We start from the raw sequence: 13515 nt of genomic DNA, 5'->3' as shown, positions 1-13515 counted from the left end.
GGGAAGGAGATAGAAGAGCAAATTTGCAGGCAAATTACAGAAAGATGCAATAATTTTAGAGTAGTGATAAAAAGGAACTTCATTTATCCGAATATAGACTGGGGAATAGCAGTGTAAAAGTCAAAGAGGTCGAGCAATTCCTGAAATGTGTACAAGAGAACTTTCTTAATCCGTATGTTTTCAGCCCAACGAGGAAGGAAGCAGTGTTGGATTTATTTAGGGGAAAGAAGTGGGGCAAGTGGAGCATGATTCAGTGGGGGAGCATTTGCAGCAGGTTTAGTGTAGTTATGGAAAATGAAAGGAAAAATCAGATATGAAAATACTCAACTGGGAAGAGCGAATTTCAGGGAGTTGAAAAGGGATCGGGTCCAGGTGGATTGGAATCAAAGATTGGCAGGTGAAACAGTAAATGAGCAATGGGAGGCTTTGAGTGAGGAGATATTTCGGGTACAGACTGGATACATTCTTACTAGGGGAAAGATAGGGCATGCAAAACTAGAGCTCCCTGGATGACAACAGAGTATTTGAGACAGCATTTTGTACATTCTGAATACCAATGTCCGGACAGGTGTGCCCGCGGTTATCAACCACAACCTCGTCACCTCCACGCTGACAGATAAAAAGCGGCCACATTCTGCTTCAGTGAGATGAAATCCGAGAGCGGTTTCAAGGTCAATTGCAATTGCAAGTAAAATGCATTCAGAGGACATGAGATCATTGAGATACCTCCAAACACCCTGCCAGTTTGAACAGCAGCTCAAGATCAAAAGTCGTGGGGGGAAAAAAATGAGGGTTCGACCGGGATTTGAATCTTTCACATATTTCAAACTACAAACCCGAAGCGAGAATCATACCCCGAGGCCAACGAGCCCGCTGGAAAAAAAAGCAACAAGCAGTAGTTTCTGAGTATCAGCGGCCACTTTCCCCAACTCTCCCTGAAAGTGCCGTAAATAAAAGTGTGTCCGTACATTAGTGAAGAATCATAAAGCAAATTTCTTCACTGTTGGGTTTTGTTTAGGGCTCCTGACGCTGATAAAGATGACTGGGGAAAGTTGATGAGTTAATGGTTGTAAGGGCGCAGATACACCGGTATGAGGGCGCAGATACTCCGGTGTGAGGGTGCAGATACTACGGTGTAACGGTACAGATACTCCAGTGTGAGGGTGCAGATACTCCGGTGTAAAGGTGCAAATACTCGGATTTAAGGTGCAGATACTCGGATGTGAGGATTTGTTGCCACGACTGAAATGCGGCTTAGAACTGTTGTTATTATCCAAGGCAGCGCTGCAGGATTCTTTCATGATCTCTCATAAATCAACTGAAACCCATCGGAATGTGAATACAATTTTGCGTTTCCAAAGTAAAAGGGAGTGACATTCATTGTGGAAACAGTCTGGTGTCGCTCACTGCAGAAATATCCATGTCAGAGTGAAGCGGCTCTCCTGCAACCTTCGGACCTTGTCTGTCAAGAAGAATTCAGATTTCGGCGAAGCCAATCACAGGTTAAATGGTGGAAGATCGGCCGCACTCAGCTGGCCATCGAAACCGGACATTTGTTTTGCAGCCAAAACAAACATCAGAAACCAGGAAATGCGAGACCATGAAGATAAAAGTTACCCCATCGTCCCCGGGTGGGTTCGAATCACCAATCTTTTAGTTGATAGCCAAACGCGCTAACCGATTGCGCCACAGAAACAGCACACGTTTGTTACTAAACCACTGATTGAACGAGCTAAAAATTCAGGTTGCAGCGATTAATGTAACCTCTCTCGACAATCAGTTTACTTTACCAAAATAAAGTGTGTGAAGTTTGCACGAGTGAAATTCTGTGCTCTATTATTCCTGAACATTAAACTCACCTTGCCATTAAATACCTGTATGTTGGAAGACTCAGTCCCCTCGTGGTCGAGAGGATTGATTTATCGAGCTGTGATTCGCCATTCTCTATTCCAGTAATATTCAGGTTTACTGAAAATGAGATGAGATGAAATGAGCAGGTCCGACGAGCAGGTCTGTGACACGAATCGGTGTTCACAAAGATGTCTCTTGCACTTACAGTGAAGCCGACGGCAGTTTTCACTCTTAAACCAGTAACTGTGATGTTCAGAAAAAGTGTGGCCGAGAAATACTCGATTTCAGCGCGGTGACACTGGGTCAGAGTTAAGTTCAGTTCATTCGATTGCCGAGTGGCGAGAAGGTGGATTTGGAACTCCTGTGCGGCTGCACTGCGCATTGTCCAGATCTGCTTGGAGCGATATTCACTTCAATTCATCACTGACAGGGACAATTTGATTCTAAGTTTCTTTTTCTCTGCTGCTTGGTGAGATTTCAAAAGTTGTAAACGACCCATACCGACCCCAAACTCGTCACTTCCACTCTGACAGATGTAACGCGGTCACACTCTTCACTTCAGTGAGATTAAAGCCGGGAGCGATTTCACGGTCGAATGCAATGGCGAACAAAACTCATTCCAAGAAAGTGCAGGTCATTGAGGTGCCTTTAAATTCCTGATTGTTTGCACTGAACTTCTTCCCAAAGCGTTTGAGATTCACGTGGAGCGATTTGGGGACTTCTTTTCCCTCTTTGCAAAAGTTTCAACCGCAGGTCAAAATCAATCGTCGAGGGCGGAATGAGACGCCTTCCAGAAATTTGAGAGCCAGGGAAGCAGACTTTAGAGCAAGGTTCTGTTTATTGAGAAAAAGCAGATACAATATTCATTCCGGAATGATCCAGAATCCGATCAGCTCGAAAAGTAACGGTTACCCCGTGATTTGAACACGCAGCCTTCTGGTGACGCAATAATTCATGAAGATTGAAGCAGGAAGTTGAAAAGTGGGAATTGATTGATTCAGTGAGTGGGCAAAACTGCGGCAAATGTAGTTCAATGTGGGGGAGAGCGAGCTCATCCACTTTAATTCTAAGAACGATAAATCAGAATGTTTTCAAAATGGTGAGAAACTGGGAACTGTGGAGGAGCAGAGAGATTTAGGGGTCCAAGAACAGAAAGCGCTACCAACTAGCGTACAGTACAGAAATTAATTAAAATGTCTAATGGACCGTCAGTACGGCCGGTTAACTCAGTTGCTTAGAGTGTTGTAACGCCTTAATCACGGATTCGAATCTTATAATTTACTTTATTTATTTCGGCTTTTTATAACTTTTAAAATCGAAGCTTTACAAAAAAATATATAAAGACAGATTCGAGGGGACAGTTTTTTGAATAACATCAATTGTTACTTTGCCCCTGGACCGGAGAAACACGTCTTTCTTTTTATTCGGGTTTTTTTGGCAACTGACCCTGTGACGCAATGGCGAGTGTGTTGGACTTCTACTTGTTTTGTTTGAGAAGCCATTCAAAGGTTGTGGATTCGAGTTGCAACGGCGTTGGATATTAGTTCGGGAGCTAGGAAGTGAAATTTTGCAGCAAAACCGCAACAGCATCATTAATGTCCGTCAAGGATGTGAAACTGACCCCGACACTTCATCTTGCACAAGTGGCTCCAGTCACACCCGAATTCATGATTCTTAAACCACTCTGAGCTGGAATGGCGAAACTCTCTCAAGAAGGAGACTCATCATCTGCTCAGATCGAAAGTCAATCTGCTGGACTTCCGGCTCTGTCAGACTGCATGTTCCTTCAGACAGGTTTCTAACTGGACACATGCATCCTGCTGCCGTGGCAGCATTGGTGCTTCAGGGGTAGAATTCTTGCTTGCAGTAATTGTATTCCTGTCAGACTAGCTCCTGAAGTGTCGGATGGAAAGTATCCTGGCTGAGCGGTCAAAGGCGCAGGTTTAAAGCTCCAGTTAAATCCCACGATTTGTAAATGGATCGAAATCATAGTTTGTGTCCACAAAACCACTGCCTCCCTCCTGTAAACAAGTAACAGTAAACATCTCGTCTGCTATTGCAACAGCGTAGTCCGGAGGAACCACATGGCATTTCAGATAAGTCGATGCATTTTGGAACACACCAATTGTACCTTCAACTCCGGTCGAAATGTTCACAAGCAAAAAGATTTTTTGGTCTAGGTGAGACACGAATTAAAAACCCCGGCATTTCCCGAGCCTGTAACCCATATGAGGACGGATTGCGCCGCGAGAGCCCGGTCACTCTGATCACCTGTCCCACTCTGCTGGAAAGAATCTTAAGGTGAGAGGTCATTACCTGTGGAAACGTGTCCAGTCACTGTGATGAAACTAATATCTGCACTTTCACTTTCAGCTTCTTTCACATCCTCTGCTCCATCGCACTGCAATCGGATTTTCTGTGAACAGGTCAAAGTGGACATTTGCAGAAATTCTGTCAGTGGTAAAATTCGAATCGATAAACGCCCCAGACATTGAAACCAGCGATTTTAACCACCAGCTCACACTTCCACAAAACAGGGCCAATCTTCAAAGGTCTGTTTAATGATCAAATAAATTAATTGAAGCTAATTGACCGCATTTGCCGCGTGCTGGGTTGTTCCCCTTGGAGCAGAGAAGGTTCAGAGGAGATTTGATAGAAGTCTTCAAAGTCATGAAGGGTTTAGACAAAGTAAATAAAGAGAAACCATTTTAATTGGCGGAATGGTCGGGAACCAGAGGACACAGATTTGAGGTGATTGCAAAAGAACAAAAGGCGATATGAGGAAAAAAACTTAATGACGCAGCGAGTAGTTATGATCTGGAATGCGCTGCTTGAAAGGATGGTGGAATCAGATTCAATCGTGACTTAAAAAAAGAATTTGAAGGGGAAAAATGCAGATCACCGGGAAAGGGCCGGGGAATTGGACTAATTGGATTGCTCTTATAAAAGCCGCCACGGGCTCGATGAGCCGAACAGCCTCCTTCTGTGCTGTAACCATTCTATGATTCGATGGACAGAAGCGGTCTGAATGAATGGGCGATCGGTTGTGGGGAACAGGGAAATTTTCGACTGGTTGTTCGGTTGTGTTACTGACGGCTCCTTGTTCTCGGATTATGGTTTTCATTTTGGCCGTTTCACTATTTGATATGTGAGAGTTCCCCAGTTCAAATCCCAGAACCCTCCTGTTTCACTATTTCCAGTGAAGATTCACTCATTTCTTTCTCACATCTTTTCAGCGTTGCAGAAAGCAGCATTGATTTAATTCTCGAACATGTTTGAGGTCCAGAGGCCAGAATGCAGCCGGTTTATCGACGCAACACACACGGAGAGAGTAAAATGTCTCACGGCGGTGTGCAGATTGAAACTGAAGGTGAATTTATCCCAATTCAGGCGATCTCAGAGGTGCAGAATAAAAATGAGCCTTAATTGGTCGGGAAAACGAACCCTGTTCCCTCGCGTGGTAAGTGCAAATTCTACCAGTGAAACAGCAACGTTTGCTGTGTCCAATTGGAAACCTGTTCAAAACAACATATCATTTCACAAATATCCTCTGAGCACCTTGCGCATTCTGATTTACAGCCCTGCATTACGAGCACTCGCTGCTTGTGATGGCCGAATGGTTAAGCCGTCACATCTAAAACTCGACGGGGTCTTTTGGTAAAACATTGGAATCCTGCTCGCGGCGCTATTGTTTACAGTTTTGTTCAATGCTCAAATAAATATGAACTGGAGATAACGGGCCGCATTTCCTTCTCTCAGAGAGATCCTCCACCGCGGCAGACCTTTTAATTGGGAGCCCAATGGTCTCTTGCAAAATTTCAAGGTGCGTGAAGGAAACTTCACAATAATCCACAACTGGAGTATTGTGTCCAATTCTGGGCACCGCACTTTAGGAAGGATGTGAAGGCCTTAGAGGTGGCGCAGAAAAGATTTACTGGAATGGTTTCAGGGATGAGGGACTTCAGTTACGTGGATAGACTGGAGAAGCTGGGGTTGTTCTCCTTCGGGCAGGAAGGTTGAGAGGAAATTTGACAGAAGTGTTCAAAATCATGACGGGTTTAGATAAAGTAAATAAACAGAAACTGCTCCCGTTGGCGGAAGAGTCGAGAATCAGAGGACATCGATTTACGGTGGTTGACCAAAGGAGATATGAGGAAAAACGTTTTAAATCAGCGAGTAGTTATAATCTCCTGAAAGGGTAGTGGAAGCGGATTTAATCGTTAATTTCTAAAAGGAATTGGACAAGTATTTGAAGGAAATATATTTGCGGTCTACAGGGAAAGAACGGGGGAATGGGACGAACTGGATTGCTCTTAAAGAGATCCGGGGCAGGCTCAATGGGCCGAATGGCCTCCTTCTGTGCAGTAACGATTCTTTGAGTGTATGATTCCATCTCTCTCAAGCTTCATTTAAAATTCTTTTAACTTGATATTCAGGCTTATTTTCTATACTTTTATCTCTATCTCTCCCTGTCTCTGTCCCGCTCTGTTTTCCCCTGATGGACTTCTCAGGCTTCATTAAACGGCCAAAGCTCATCGAACCTGCGACACCAGCAGAGAACGCTAAAGATCGAAAGAATGAGACGGGAGGAAAAGTAAAGGACCAACCCAGATGATGAATTCGTAGCCAATGTCCACATATTGATGTCTCTTCGTCCTCATAGTGAAATTATCAGTACTTTTAGCCCAGTATAAAAACAAAGTCTTGTATTTATAAAGCGCTTTTCACGACATCAAGACGTCCCAAAGCGCTTTACAGCCAATGAAGTATTTTTGAAGTGCAGTCACTGTTATACTTGTGGGAGAGTGGATAATCTGCGGATGCCGAGACAGAAAACAATGTAGCTACAGAGCAATTAATTCTGCAATGTCTCACTTGATATTACAACTCGCACATTCGAAACGAATGTGGTAAAGAGAGGCTAATATTGTTGATATGAAATAGTTAATGTACGTCTTCACATTGCCGTACATCGGAATAGAAAAAGTGATAGGATGGACAGAATGGTGGCCGATCGGCTGTGGGTGGCACCGAATTCTGCATTGGTTTCACCCCTCTGTTATCAGTGGCTCTTTGGTCTTCTGGTATGATTCTCGCTTTGGGGATTTGCTGATTGTTATGTGAGAGATCCCGGACGAGCCCTGCGGTGTTACCATTTATAGTTCAAAATCACAAATTGGTTTCTCACGTCTTGTCAGCGGTGTTGTCGGCAGGATTGTCTCAATTCCAGTGCATGGAGGACAGAATGCAGAGGTTCTGTCGACGACAATACACATGGAGAAAGGAAAATGTCACAAGATGGTGTTCAAATTGAAGCTTCATGTAAACGTATCCGAATTCACATGACCTCATGAATGGAGAATGAAAAATGCTCCTCGATTGAGCGGTGGTCGAACTCGGGCCTCCCGCGCAGACAGCTAGAATTTGATCGCTGAAATAACAAAGTCCGCACAGCAGCCGGTGGTCTGCGCTCAGTTCGAAACCTGTCTAAAAGAACATACAGTCTCAGAGTTCTCCTGTCATAACCTTCTTCATTCTCTTCTGCAGCCGTGTCGGATTTGTCGCTTGCAGCTGCGATGACCGAATGATTAAGGCGTTAGACTTGCAATGTGATTTTCCAACCCAGCTTCGACGCAACACACGTGGAGAATGGAAAATGTCTCAAATGGTGCGCAGATTTAAGCTGAGGGCGAATGTCGCACAATTCACGCGATCTTATGAATGGAGAATGAAAATAATCCTAAACGAACCGGAAATCGAACCCCGGTTTCTCACGTGATAAATGAGAATTCTATCACCGAGACAGCAAAGTCAGCACATTAACAAGCTGTAAGTTTCCAGTTGGAAACCTGTCTGAGAGAACAAAGTGTCACAGATCTCGTGTGATAACCCTACGCATTCTGATTTATAGCTGTGCATCAGCGATGTTGACAGCTGCGATGGCCGAGTGGTTAAGGCGTTGGACTTGAAATCCGATGGGGTTTCCCTGCACAGGTTCGAATCCTGTTCGCAGCGCTACTTTTTAAAGTTTGTTCAGTGTTCAAATTAATCTGAACTTGAACGAACGGACCTTGTTCGCTCCCTCAGAGAGGTGCTCCATCGCCAACGACGCTTTTAACTCGGAGCCCAATGATCTCTTGCAAAATTGCAAGACACGTGAAGGAATCTCTCCCAAGCTCCGTTCTAAGTTCTGCTCGTTCGCAGAACTTGACATTTATACAACTTATTTCTATGTTTTAATCTCTCCCTGTCTCTGTCTCTTGACTTTGCCTGTTTTCTCCTGATGGACTTCTCAGGCATCGTGAACAGCGAAGAATGATGGAACCTGCAACACCAGCAGAGAAGGGTAAAGATGGAAAGACTGAGACGGTAGGAAAAGAAAAGGTGCAACCCAGCTGATGAATTTGTAGTTAATGTCCACACATTTATGTTTCTTCCCCTCACAATGAAAAAATCAGCAATTTGAGTACAGTACACTTATGGTAGAGTGTATAATATGCGGATGTTGAGACCGACAATCGAACCTTTGCCGTGGTGATGAAAGCGCCGAATCCTAAACACTAAACCCCAAGGAAACGCTGAAAATTCTTTGCTGCGAACAAGCAGAGCAACGCGACCTTTCCTACTTGGCCCTTTGTAATTCAGGTCATTTTCCTGCCAGACAAACTGCTCGCACAAAATGGCATTTTCTGTTCGAAATAATATCGCGACAGAGGTGATGTTCAGGCAATGACATCACCAAGTGCAAGTAGGCATGTGCATGAAATGGAAAGTGAGGTAAAATACCACCACAAGCTGCTGATGGACATGTTTCCATTTCCAAAATTCACGCACTGAATGCAGCTCCTTGGAAAACTGCAAGGCCACGCAGGTCCATCGTGAATCGTTTGAAGCAACTGGCAGTTTAAAGTGGCATCTCCTGCTGCTTCTGTGGGGAGTGAGAGAGAGGCACTGTCGGTATTTGCGTGCAGTTTGATTTTGCACAGAACTGCACAGAGAAACAGCAAATATACCGGGGCTGTGAGATGTTCTATATTATTCATATTTAGCCACAGGAATATCCGCAGTCAGAAGCTGAAAAGAAGGAGAGATAAGCGGCCTGAGAATAAACACAGAGCTGAATGAATCATGAAAGAGCGAAAGAAAAACTAATGTCATCAGTTCCACTTTGTCTCGTGCGCAATCTTGGGAGCTCCCCAATGGCCTGGTGGTGAGAATTCGGTACTCTCACCGCCGCGAGGTTCGATTCCCAGTTAGGGAATTAACTTTAAAAAGAGTTATGAACTTATTAAATTAATTACATGAAGCTAATTAAATCCTGATCGTAGTTGAATCCCTGTTTTAATCACCATGAATCAATGGATAACTATCTATTTCAGACTGAAGGCGATGTTGACGTGGTGACCGAGAGACAGTCAAAACTTTAATAAGATTTTTATGCTTTGAATGTGATTAATTTTTTTCATTTTATAGACTGCATCTTAAGAGTGGGATTAAAAACGCAATGGAGTCGTTGTTAAATTTAACATTAACTGGCAATTGTCGCTGTTTATCACAGGAGCGCCCGAACTGGTTCTCCGATCAAGATGAAAGTAACGCAACGAGGAACATCTGATACAACACGAAAGGCATCGGGCTATGACAAAAATCCCCACCGTTTTGCTTTTCCAAAATAAAGGGTGTGAAATGTATTCTCTGAACATAGGAACAGTCTGGTCTCACTCACTGCAGAAATCTCCATGTCACAGCGAACCAGCTCTCCTGCTGCGAATGCGGCCTCCCTTCGGGCCTTTCGGGGGCTTGTCTGTCAAGGAGAATTGTAATTACTGTGAAGCCAATGTTCCATTCCTTTATATGATTCATGTGCCTGATTCCCGACCGCAGGGTAAATGGTAGAATATCAGCCCTGCTCAGCTGGCAATGATTCTTGATTCCAAAACATGCGTTGAAACCCTGGAACTTTGAGGCGATGAATCCTGAGGAAAAATAAAATAAGGGCTCGAACAATCAAACTTTCACGATAACGGATAACACCGCCGAGAACAGGTGAAGAGATCACCTGCTAAACCAATAATTCACTGGGCTAAACTTTGAGATTGCAGCGGCCAATCTAACAACTGTCTACAGTCAGTGAAAAATGAATGATTAAAGCTTGTAGGAGTGAAAATCCAACCAGCCAGTCTTCACTCTTAAACCAGCAACTGTGAAGAAAAACATGCCGGAGAAAGACTCGATTTCAGTGCGGCGACACTGGGCCAGAGTAAAGCTCAGTTAATATAATTGCCGAGTGGCTGGAGGGTGGATTTGGAACTCCTGACCGATTGCACCACGCATTTTCCAGATCTGCTTGGATCACCAATCCCTTCAGTTCATCACTGAGAGGGACAATTCGATTCTCTGTTTCTTTTTCCTGACGATTGATGAAATTTTACAAATTGGAAGCGATCAATATCAAAGCTAAACACGCCACCGACATGATCACAGATGCAAAGCGGCCACACTCTGCTTCAGTGAGATGAAAGTCAAGAGCGATTTCACGGTCGAATGCAATGGCTCACACAATTCATTCAACGAAAGTTCAGGTCGTTGAGGTGCCTTTAAAGTCCTGATTGTTTCTATTGAACTTCTTCCCAAAGCATTTGAGATTCACGTGGGACGATTTGGGGACGTTATTTTCTTTTGTGCAAAAGTTTCAACTGCAGTTCAAGATCAAAATTCCTGGGACGACAGTTGTTCACAATTTATCGGTGCTGGGACCACTGCTGTCCACAATTTATCGGTGCTGGGACCACGGTTGTTCACAATTTATTGATGCTGGCACAACTGTTGTTCACAATATATCAGTGATAGGACCACTGTTGTTAACACTTCATCAGCGGTGGGACCACTGTTGTTCACAATTTATCGGTGCTGGGACCACTTTTGTTCAAAATTTACATTCATGATTTGTACACGGGAATCGGAAGTACAATTTCAAAATTTAGAGACGACACCTAATTGCGAGCTGTAGTTAATGCAAAGAAAAATGCGAATAATAAAGGAAGACATTAGTAAATTTGCAGAATGGGCGTGTAAATGGCAAATTAATTGCAATATTTATTATATACTCCCTTGCCTTTTTGCCCCCCCCCCCACCCCACTAAATGCATTACCTCACACTTCTTCAGATTGAATTGCATTTGCCACTTTTCTTTCCACCTGTCTGCTCTATGGATATTTTCCTGCAGTCGACAGCTTTCCTCCTCACTATCAACCACAGGAACAATTTTTGTATCATCTGCAAATTTCTTCATCATGCCCCCTACATTTAAGTCCAAATCAATGATCTGTACCATGAAAAGCAGGGACCTGGTATGAAGCCGCATGGAACCCCACTCGAAACAGCCTTCCAGTCACAAAAGCACCCGTCGACCACAACCGCTTGCTTCCTGCTACTCAGCCAATTTTGGATTCAACTTGCCAATGTCCCTTGGATCCAATGGGCTTTTACATTTTTGACAAATCTGCCCTGTGGGACTTTGTCAAAAGCCTCGTTAAAATCCATGTTGACTCCATCAATCGCGATACCCTCATCGATCCTCCTTGATACCTCCTCAAATAATTCAATTCAAACGACCATCCCTTAACAAATCCACGCTGACTGTCCTTGATTAATCCGTGCCTTTCTAAATGACGATTCATACTACCCATCGAGTTCATGCTGACTGGCCTGTATTTACTCGATCTTTCCCTTTCTCCCTTTTTAAACAATGGTACAACGTTAGCAATCCTCAAATCCTCCTGCACGACGCCTTTTGCCAGGGAGGATTGGAAAATGATGGTCAGAGCCTCCGCTATTTCCTTCCTTGCTTCTGTTAACATCCTGGGATATATTTCATCTGGGCCTGGAGATTCAGGTCGAGCGATTTGGGGACGTCATTTCCTTTTATGCAAAAGTTTCAACTGCAGTTCAATTTCAAAATTCCTGGAACCACAGTTGTTCATAATTTATACATGCTGGGACCAATGCTGTTCACAATTTATCGGTGCTGGGACCACTGTTCACAATTTATCAGTGGTGGGACCACTGCTGTTCACAATTTATCGGTGCTGGGACCACTGTTCACAATTTATCAGTGGTGGGACCACTGTTGTTCACAATTTATCGGTGCTGGGACCACGGTTGTTCACAATTCATCAATGGTGGGACCACTGTTGCTCAAAATCTATCGCTGCTGGGACCACTATTTTTCAAAATTTATCGGTGCTGGGACCACTGTTTTTCAAAATTTATCGGTGCTGGGACCACTTTTGTTCACAATTTACATTTATGATTTCTACACTGGAATCGGAAGTACAATTTCAAAATTTAGGGACGACACCTAATTGCGAGCTGTCGTTAATACAAAGGAAAAATGCGAATAATAAAGGAAGACATTAGTAAATTTGCAGAATGGGCGTGTCAATGGCAAATTAATTACAATGTTTATTGTATACTCCCTTGCCTTTTGCCCCCCCCCTCAACTAAATGCATTACCTCACACTTCTTCAGATTGAATTGCATTTGCCACTTTTCTATCCACCTGTCCGCTCTATGGATATCTTCCTGCAGTCGACAGCTTTCCTCCTCACTCTCAACCACAGGACCAACTCTTGTATCATCTGCAAATTTCTTCATCATGCCCCCTACATTTAAATCTAAGTCAATGATCTGTACCATGAAAAGCAGGGACCTAGTACGAAGCCGCATGGAACCCCACTCGAAACAGCCTTCCAGTCACAAAAGCACCCGTCGACCACAACCGCTTGCTTCCTGCTGCTCAGCCAATTTTGGATTCAACTTGACAATGTCCCTTGGATCCAATGGGCTTTTACATTTTTGACAAATCTGCCCTGTAGGACTTTGTCAAAAGCCTCGTTAAAATCCATGTTGACTACATCAATCGCGATACCCTCATCGATCCTCCTTGATACCTCCTCAAATAATTCAATTCAAACGACCATCCCTTAACAAATCCACGCTGACTGTCCTTGATTAATCCGTGCCTTTCTAAATGACGATTCATACTTCCCATCGAGTTTAGGCCGACTGGCCTGTATTTACTCGATCTATCCCTTTACCCCTTTTTCAGCAATGGTACAACGTTAGCAATCCTCAAATCCTCCTGCACGACACCTTTTGCCAGGGTGGATTGGAAAATGATGGTTTGAGCCTCCGCTATTTCCTTCCTTGCTTCTGTTAACAACCTGGGATCTATTTCATCTGGGCTTGGAGATTCAGGTCGAGCGATTTGAGGACTTCTTTTTCCTCTTTGCAAACGTTTGTCCCGTAGGTCAAGATCACAAGTCTTGGTCCAAATTAGGATGTCTTCCGGCTTTGAACCTCAAATCGTGAATTATACCCCGATCCCAACGAGCCTAGAAACAAGAACGTGTCCTTAAATTAACGTGTTACAGGCACATTCTCTGAGAGGTCTGTCTGTGGAATGAAAGGGCGTTTTTGAACAGTCATTCTGTTATCCGTTTCCTCCTGAAACCTGAACAAAAACGAACACCACATTGTTATTTTGTCGCTTTACTCCATAAATTAGGTAAAATAATGAACTGCACAAGGCACCACTGGGAGTTGAACCCAGGATCTTCTGTTTACTGGACAGATGCTTTAACCAGCTAAGCCACAGCGCC

The 13515-nt window shown here is 43.9% G+C and overlaps 3 non-coding genes across 3 annotated transcripts; 1 reads left to right on the top strand and 2 right to left on the bottom strand.

Moving 5' to 3' along the window:
- Positions 1-1622: 1622 nt before the first annotated feature.
- On the bottom strand, positions 1623-1696 carry trnad-auc (transfer RNA aspartic acid (anticodon AUC)). The gene has a single exon. It is a non-coding gene; the product is annotated as a tRNA-Asp (tRNA).
- A 6088-nt stretch (positions 1697-7784) lies between these two features.
- Positions 7785-7866, top strand: trnas-uga (transfer RNA serine (anticodon UGA)). The gene has a single exon. It is a non-coding gene; the product is annotated as a tRNA-Ser (tRNA).
- A 5575-nt stretch (positions 7867-13441) lies between these two features.
- On the bottom strand, positions 13442-13515 carry trnat-agu (transfer RNA threonine (anticodon AGU)). Its single transcript has one exon. It is a non-coding gene; the product is annotated as a tRNA-Thr (tRNA).

The sequence above is a fragment of the Heptranchias perlo genome, chromosome 20 (genome assembly GCF_035084215.1).
Source record: "Heptranchias perlo isolate sHepPer1 chromosome 20, sHepPer1.hap1, whole genome shotgun sequence".
In the NCBI taxonomy this organism is placed as follows: domain Eukaryota; kingdom Metazoa; phylum Chordata; class Chondrichthyes; order Hexanchiformes; family Hexanchidae; genus Heptranchias; species Heptranchias perlo.
The sequence above is the reverse complement of the archived record's forward strand: the minus strand, read 5'-3'. Positions and strand labels throughout refer to the sequence as shown.